A 7,714-nucleotide genomic window follows, 5' to 3' on the forward strand; every position below is an offset into this window, starting at 1 on the left:
AAGACCTCGTCAAAGTCCACATCATGCTCCTGCTTAAAACCCTTTGCTACCAATCTAGCCTTATATGCCGGCTTGGGGTGTCCAAGGGTACTTTTTAGCTTGTACACCCACTTGCATGGCAAAGCCTTCTTGCTCGTAGGCAAGGAAACCAAATCCCAAGTATCATTCTTATGCAAGGAGTCTATCTCAAACTGCATAGCCCTCTCCTAGGAGTGATTGTCACCCCTGTGCATAGCCTCATCATAGGTGAAAGGCTCTCCTGCATCTGTAACCAAGACATAATGCATTGAGGGCTGAAATCTATCAGGTGGATGCCCATCTCTAGTAGGCCGTCTCACGGTAGGCTCTGTTTCTTGCTCAGCTGCCTGTCCAACACCCTGACCATGAGCATCTGCTGCAGCTATAGGCTATCCAACTAGCTGTGTGGGAGCTCTCGGCTCCTCTTGAAATATGACCTTGCGGATCTCAACAACTCTCTCAGGCTGCCTATGCATTTTGTCTTCATGGAAGACTACATCATGACTGCGGATGACTTTCTGCGCCTACGGATCCCAGAGACGGTAACCCATCTCGCCTGCATCCCCATAACCAAGGAAAATGCATTTGACACTCTTGGGATCCAGTTTACTTCTCTTGCCCCTGGGCACATGGCAAAATGCCTCACATCCAAAGACACGGAGATGCGCATAAGAGGGAGGTTTTCCAGTCCATACCTCCTCTGCAACCTAGAAATCCAAACCACTAGAGGGTGATCTGTTTATGACATGCATAGCTGTACTAATTGCCTCATCCCAAAAGCTCTGTGGTAGGCCTGCATGGCTAAGCATATTGCGTACATGCTCCTGGATGGTTCTATTCATTTGCTCAGCCAAACCATTCTGGGGGAGTGTAGGGGGTGGTCAACTGATGCTTAATACCCCTCTTATCACATAACTGCTCAAAAGCACGTGAGACATACTCACCCCCATTATCTGTCCTTAGGTATTTTAGCCTATACCTAGACTGGTTCTCAACCAATGCAAGCTATCTCTGAAACACAGCCAAGACATCGGATTTTAGCTTAATGGGATAAGCCCAAACTTTCCGTGAAAAATCATCTATGAACGTAACAAAATACTTTGCACCACCCATAGACTGACAAGGCATGGGCCCACAGACATCTGAATGTACCAATGCCAATGGCTCACTCATGCATGGCCTACCAGACTTCTTATCTGTAAACCTAGTCTGCCAGCCATAAAGACAATGCTCACATGAATCAAAACATGCATAATCAAGGGGCGGTAAGTATTGCAAACCAAAAAGAATTTTCATTCCCTTCAAAGACATATGGCCCAAACGGGCATGCCAAAGAGATACACGTGCGATAGAACCCACAGACAAAACATGATCAAGAGAAGAAGCTGATACAATGAAGGGGTAGAGACTGCCAGCCTTGGCACCTCATCGCAATCACAAGTTTTCCACAAGTGATCTTCCATGCAAATTCTCCAAAACATACATGATATCCTACATCATCAAGCTATCCAATTGACATGAGACTGCATGTCAAAGCAGGTATATGATGTACATCCTGCATAACAAAACTACTACTAGGAGGAAACTGTAGCCTAACATTACCAATGCCCACAATATCAAGAGAGCTGTCATCACCCAAGCGCATAGAACCTGAAACAGTATGGTATGAATGAAACCACTCTCGACAAGGTGTCACATGAAAGGACGCACCTGAGTCCAAGAGCCAACATTGTGCATACATAGAGTGTATCTTTGTCATCTGCGAAGCACTAGAAGAGGCTGCTAGGATATAATCATCATCATCAACATTCTTAGGCTGCATAACATTGATCTCTTCAATTTTAACACTAGACTTTGCAAGTACTATGCTGCAATCAAAAGACTTATCCTGCACTTTGTCTTTCTCATTATCTTTGCACCTTTCATTGCGCAATTCATGGCATTGTGGCCTAATATGGCCCTTTTTCTGTAATATTCCCGCATATGAATCTCCTCTTAAGTTAGATAATAGCAATTTTTTAAAAACAATTATCCCGTCCCTTCCCCAGCCGAGGGTCGTGCTGGAGGAGAGGGAGGGGAGGCACGATGACTGTGCATCATGCTCGAACTCATGGAAGGCTTGATGCTCATGCATCAGGCCGCATGGAGGGAGGGAGGTACCTCTCCCTCCACCTATAAGAACATGGCTATTTCAGGGAGAAGGGAGGGGCTGGACGAGAGGACGGCGCCAGACTGTGGGAGGCATTGGAGCTGCGACAGGCTGCGTAAGGCGTGAGAGGAGGGAGAGGTCGTCAAGCTGCGCTAGAAGGTGGGAGGGAAGCGAGAGGCTGTCAAACTGCAAGAGGTCGTCACCTTGAGAGGAGGAGCTCAGACAATCATGGAGAGAGAGGGAGAGAGGTGAGTCATCGCCTGAAGCTCTGAGTACGCCATCCTCACACCGCCCTTCCTCGATTGGCCTTTCCCCTTCCACATAGCTGCTACGTCAGCTAGAGGGTATTGGAAGCTTCTTTTTTAGAAGCTTCTAAAGGGGGGGGGGCTTCCTTAGCACCCTTTCCCACTAGAACCTCCAAAAGCCCAATTTTCCCCTCCTCAGCTTTGAAGAGAAAGCCTATAAGGCCCTTCCTACAAAATCTCCCACAAGCCCCTAGGCCCGGTTCTTTAAGAGAAGAAGAGGGGCTTCCTTAAACCCCCTTCTCACTTGATCCCCCAATAAGCCCATCCCTAGCCGACATTTTGAAGAGAAGGAAAGGAAGCTTATAAATCCCCCTTCCCACCAATCATCCCTAGCTAAGAATTTTGAAGAGAAGAAGAAGAAGCTTATAAAGCTCCCTTCCCGCAAGACCCATCGTAAGAGCCTTTCCGCAAATAGGCTTCAAAGCCCACAAGCCATCCGTAAACCCATTCCTAGCCACCCCGGTTTCTTCCTAAAGAAGCTCATAAAGCCCCTTTATCTGCAAGCACCGTTCATCTGAAGTCCCGCGAAGGAATCTCCTATGTACGATGGAGAAAGGCAAAGATCATAAGGCTGCATACTAAGGTGAGTAAATTGGTAGACCGCGAAGGCAAACCACAAGCCGAAATCATGCCTACGATGGCCCTAAAAAGTCACAAGGCGCGCCTGCGGGAGGATCTTCTCCTAGTATTTACATGGATATTTCCCGGAGTCCATAAGTCTAGGTTTTTACTAATTTTGATTCCACAAAAAAGCATTGTATTAATCACGATAACTTCATGGATTAGGAAGCACCTATGCATGCTTAAAATCACCTAGTCAAGTTAAATGCAACTGGAAATAAATCGACTATTCGAACCATAATTAGAATTAGTTCATGACCAGAAATTGGGTCATTGGTATTTTCCATATAAAGAAATTGTCTATCCATTTAACGTCTTTAATAGTATGTTGCCTTGTCATGCATGTCAAAGTGACGGCCTAGAACACCTATTGCCTATCATTATAAGGTTGATATTATTAAAGTGCACCTTTGACTAGGCATGGAAAGATTAATTGCACATCGCATTTTTTTTTGACAAATCTTCATTGAATGATTCATTAGGGAAAGTCCTTAACCCCGTAGGAAATAGAAGAGCGCGGAAATGATTCTAGGAATTTGCGTGTGGCATGTGATTGTAAATTGGAATACGTCAACTCTAGTTTTTTTTTTGCATGAATTTCACTACATTGTAGTCAGGAAAGGAGTGCATGTTGCACATTTGTCATATGAAAAAATTCATTCATCAGTTGTATTTAGGGAAAGGTTGCATGGTTTATTGAGGTATGAAATCTGAAAAGCTTAGAAAAAGAATTGTGGGCATGATTCTTGAATGCAAGTCCTAGTAGGATCAATGGAAGTTATGCCACAATTTAACATGCGTTTTGATCTTAACAAGAAAAGTTAGGGTTATTGCGAATTTAGGGGTACGTAGAAGCAATGAATTACGCGTTTAGGTGAATTGTGAGATGTTACAACTAGCTTTCTCCTTTAAGATCAAGTTAACATCTCTAGGGTTGGTTCGCGTCCTTGTCGCAAGACAAGTAGATCGAATTATCTAAATCGCCTAACCCGCAAGGGATTCACATAGGATGGCTCAACGGATACGATAAATAACCCAAGTGCTAACTAGGGTTTAGCACGTTAAGGACTCGGCCTAATTTTGCACTTGTTGCCAAGACAAAACCCTTGAACCAAAGGTCCTACCCACATTCATGGAATGTAGGGAGAATTGGACGCTCGTGCATAAAACGATCTAAGGTTTTCTACTCTAAGGATCACTCGTTCAGATGATGAAACTCGGATTGAGTTGGAATCCCTAGGACCCGAACATTGTCGGCCTAGTGTAATTAGGAATGGGTTGGGTAAGAAGACACCCTAAACCCCGCTTCTTGTCTAGAGATAATTTCATGACCAGAAAATACCGTTTAATGAGTGAAATGATCCCATGGAATAGATGCGACACTTGTGCCACAAGTTGCAACGTCGTATTGACTTGTGGTTTGTTCACAATAGAGTTTTGCCATTCCTTAGAATGAGATTGGCAGGTTCTTGCACAAGTTTAACTTGCAAGAGGATGAGTAGTCATCCTGTTATATCACCTTCCTTGGGAAAAATTGCCAAGTAAAGGGAAGTTAGGTATTTGCTTGGAAGAAAATGATCAATCAATAAATTGGAGTGACATGGTCGCGAGGATTTACTGTTAATAAAACCTAAGGTATTGGTTAAGTTGGGTTAACAGGGTATGGCCCTAACCCAAGGACAAAGGGTGAACAAACAAACCCTTGGGGATCTTGCCAAGTCACAATTGATCTCGGATCGAATGCTGGATGCATTCGAAGCGAAGGATTCACTCCTTAACAGTTGGCCAAATAAACGACCACTGGAATTGATTGTGCTTGTAGAAGTTTTGAAAGCATTGTTTGCATTGTTTGCTCAAAGAACTAAAGGATGAAAAGATATCTAATGCTTCAGGTTGAAGGCCTGAAGGGAACGGCAGCTTCAGTTACCCCCGACTGCCTGCCTGACCCTAACCAAGGGGGTTGTTGACCACGCCAGGAACGTAGACCGAACCCGCCGCGAGAGGTCTCTACATTGAGCTCTACTTGGAGTAGGAGGACGCTTGGGTGCCAGGGGGCTCTGGCCATAAATCCCTCGCCTTCCTGGTCCTGCACAAGAGGCTAACGTGACTCGGAATTGGATCTCGAGGCCCGCATACTAGTCTACGGGCGGAAGCTTGGAATAGTGATCCCTGGGGATTACTGAATAGCCTTCGGGTGGATTATGGACAAGCCTATGGGCGGAACTCCTTGTATTTCAAAGATAAAATGATGAAGTGATAATAAAGAATTTGTTTGATATTGTTTTTCTATGTCACGTGATAAGATTACGTGAAGGAACCAGTGCTTAACAGGATTAATTAAAGAAGCTGATTGTTATATGTCAAATTAATGTGTTAGATAATTACATAACTAAAACAAACCGAGGAAAGTGTGGAGGATGTACCATGGGTTCGTCCTACGGTTGGGTGGTCCTGGTTATCCAGGAACTTTTCTCAAAAATCTCGAAGAACAGTGGGAGGATCGTCGTCAAAGAAAAAGAATAACGAAAGCAATGACCTAGAGTTATGTCTTAACTGATTTACGCTGTTTTAGGGGAATGGAATGGGACTATGCCTTATGGCAGAAGGGTTGAGCTTTGCATCCCCCTCGTTTCCCATTCTCCTTGAACCAAGTGCAGCATAAATCTGCTTCGGAGCTGGCGTTTCTACGTAAAGTAGTACGCTTGGGTCCGACGCTAGTTGCTGCTAGATAATGACCAATCAAGATAACCTTGATTCAGGTCGATCCTAAGTGGGAATGGCTAGGATACTTCCGCTACGTGGCAGACGCGGGAAGACCTAGATCGCAAATCCCGTAACATTCCATGGGAATGGCGGGCGGAGCTTTCTAGACATCCTTTCTGATGGACTGCTAAGACGTGTCCTGGATGATTCTAGTGGACACGTTACAGTTGGTATCAAAGCAAACCAACAAAGGACTTGTTTTTAAGAAATTTTAATAAGAAAAAGTAAAGCAAATGTTACTGTCCCAAACATTTCCTTACTTTCAATGCTGTCTTGCAGAATTATGAAGCATGGAACAGGTTCTTAGTGTTCCGAGTCATGTTTATGACCGTGATGCATTCCACAGATTATCGAGAAAGGGTTGAGATGATGAACATCCTAGACCGCATTTACAATCCATCGCCTGTGTACGTGGAACAGAGATGGATGGGTGTTTCAGGGATCTATTACATAACTGCCTATCGACCTGCATACCTTCAAATTAACTTGGAGAGAATCAAGTGGATGGAGGATTTGAAGATCGTGAAGTTGTTCGTCTTTGTTGAGGCTCACGCAAATGCGACCCTACAGGTTGGGGGTCGAAGGGTTAACCAGAATAAGTATGTGTACGGGGAAGTGATTCAAAGAATCCCTGCCGACCGAATCAAGGTTTTGGGACGTCATGAGAAGAATGGATATCAAAGGAAAAGATACCCTAATCTTCCAATGAACTATCGATTCCTGAAAATTGATGACCCCAATCTGTACTACTACTCAGTTCCTATAGATGAATGCAACAACATCTTATTCTCCTCGAATTAATGTATTAACTTGTTCCATCGCCCCAAGAAATAATTGTACCTCAAAAAGGCTATGCTGATATGAATGGAATAAAACTTTTTTTAAAATCAACGATTGTCTTGACTGTGAATATTGATAAAGAAGTAGAGTGATTTGGTCACTTGGCTAAAGGAATACGCGGACGTAGTTCCTGAAGAGTTAACAGAACTCCCGCTTCAAAGGGAAGTAGATCATGAGATCAAGCTAGTAATAGGAGCTGCGCCAATTGTGAAGAGACCCTATAGAATGTCTATATCGAAAGAAATTGAGCTGAAAGGAACAACTCAAGCAACTGCTAGATCAGGGCTACATCCGTCCTAGCAGTTCACCTTGGGAAGCACCAGTACTGTTCTAGAAAAAGAAAGATGGAACACTTCGACTATGTATTGATTAAAGTGGGTTGAATCAATCAACAATCAAGAACAAATATCATATTCTTAGAATAGATGAGCTTCTTGATAGTCTTCAAGGTGCCAAGAACTTCTCCAAGATTATCTTAGGTCTGGTTACTATCAAATAAGAATCAAGGAAGAAGATACCCCAAAGATGACCTTCAACACTAGATATTGACACTTTGAGTTCTAGTTATGTCATTAGGGCTTACGGATGCGCCTGCCACCCTCAATAGGTTAATGCAGGACATCTTTAGACCATATCTTGATAACTTCGTGCTCGTCTTCTTTGATGACACTCTAGTCTATTCCTAACATGAAGGAGATCATGAACCCAAACTTCGGATTTTCCTTGAGACAAGGAGGTCACACAAGCTGTATGCTAAGATGATGAAATGTGCATTCCTCAAACATCAGATTGGTTATCTGGGATTCATCATATCGGCAGAAGGAATCTCAGTGCAGCCGGCCTAAGTCAGAAATGTTCTAGGATGGCCAAATACCAACAACCGTCAAGGAAATACACAGCTTTCTTGATTGACAAGATGGTATAGGATCTTCATCGAAAACTATGCTTTGATTGCAGCACCTTTGACAGACTTACTGAAGAAGCAAACATTGCATGGTCAACTACCGAAAAAACTAGC

This window comes from Lygodium microphyllum, chromosome 6 (genome assembly GCF_053477565.2).
Source record: "Lygodium microphyllum isolate KBCC chromosome 6, Lygodium_microphyllum_v1.1.10, whole genome shotgun sequence".
In the NCBI taxonomy this organism is placed as follows: domain Eukaryota; kingdom Viridiplantae; phylum Streptophyta; class Polypodiopsida; order Schizaeales; family Lygodiaceae; genus Lygodium; species Lygodium microphyllum.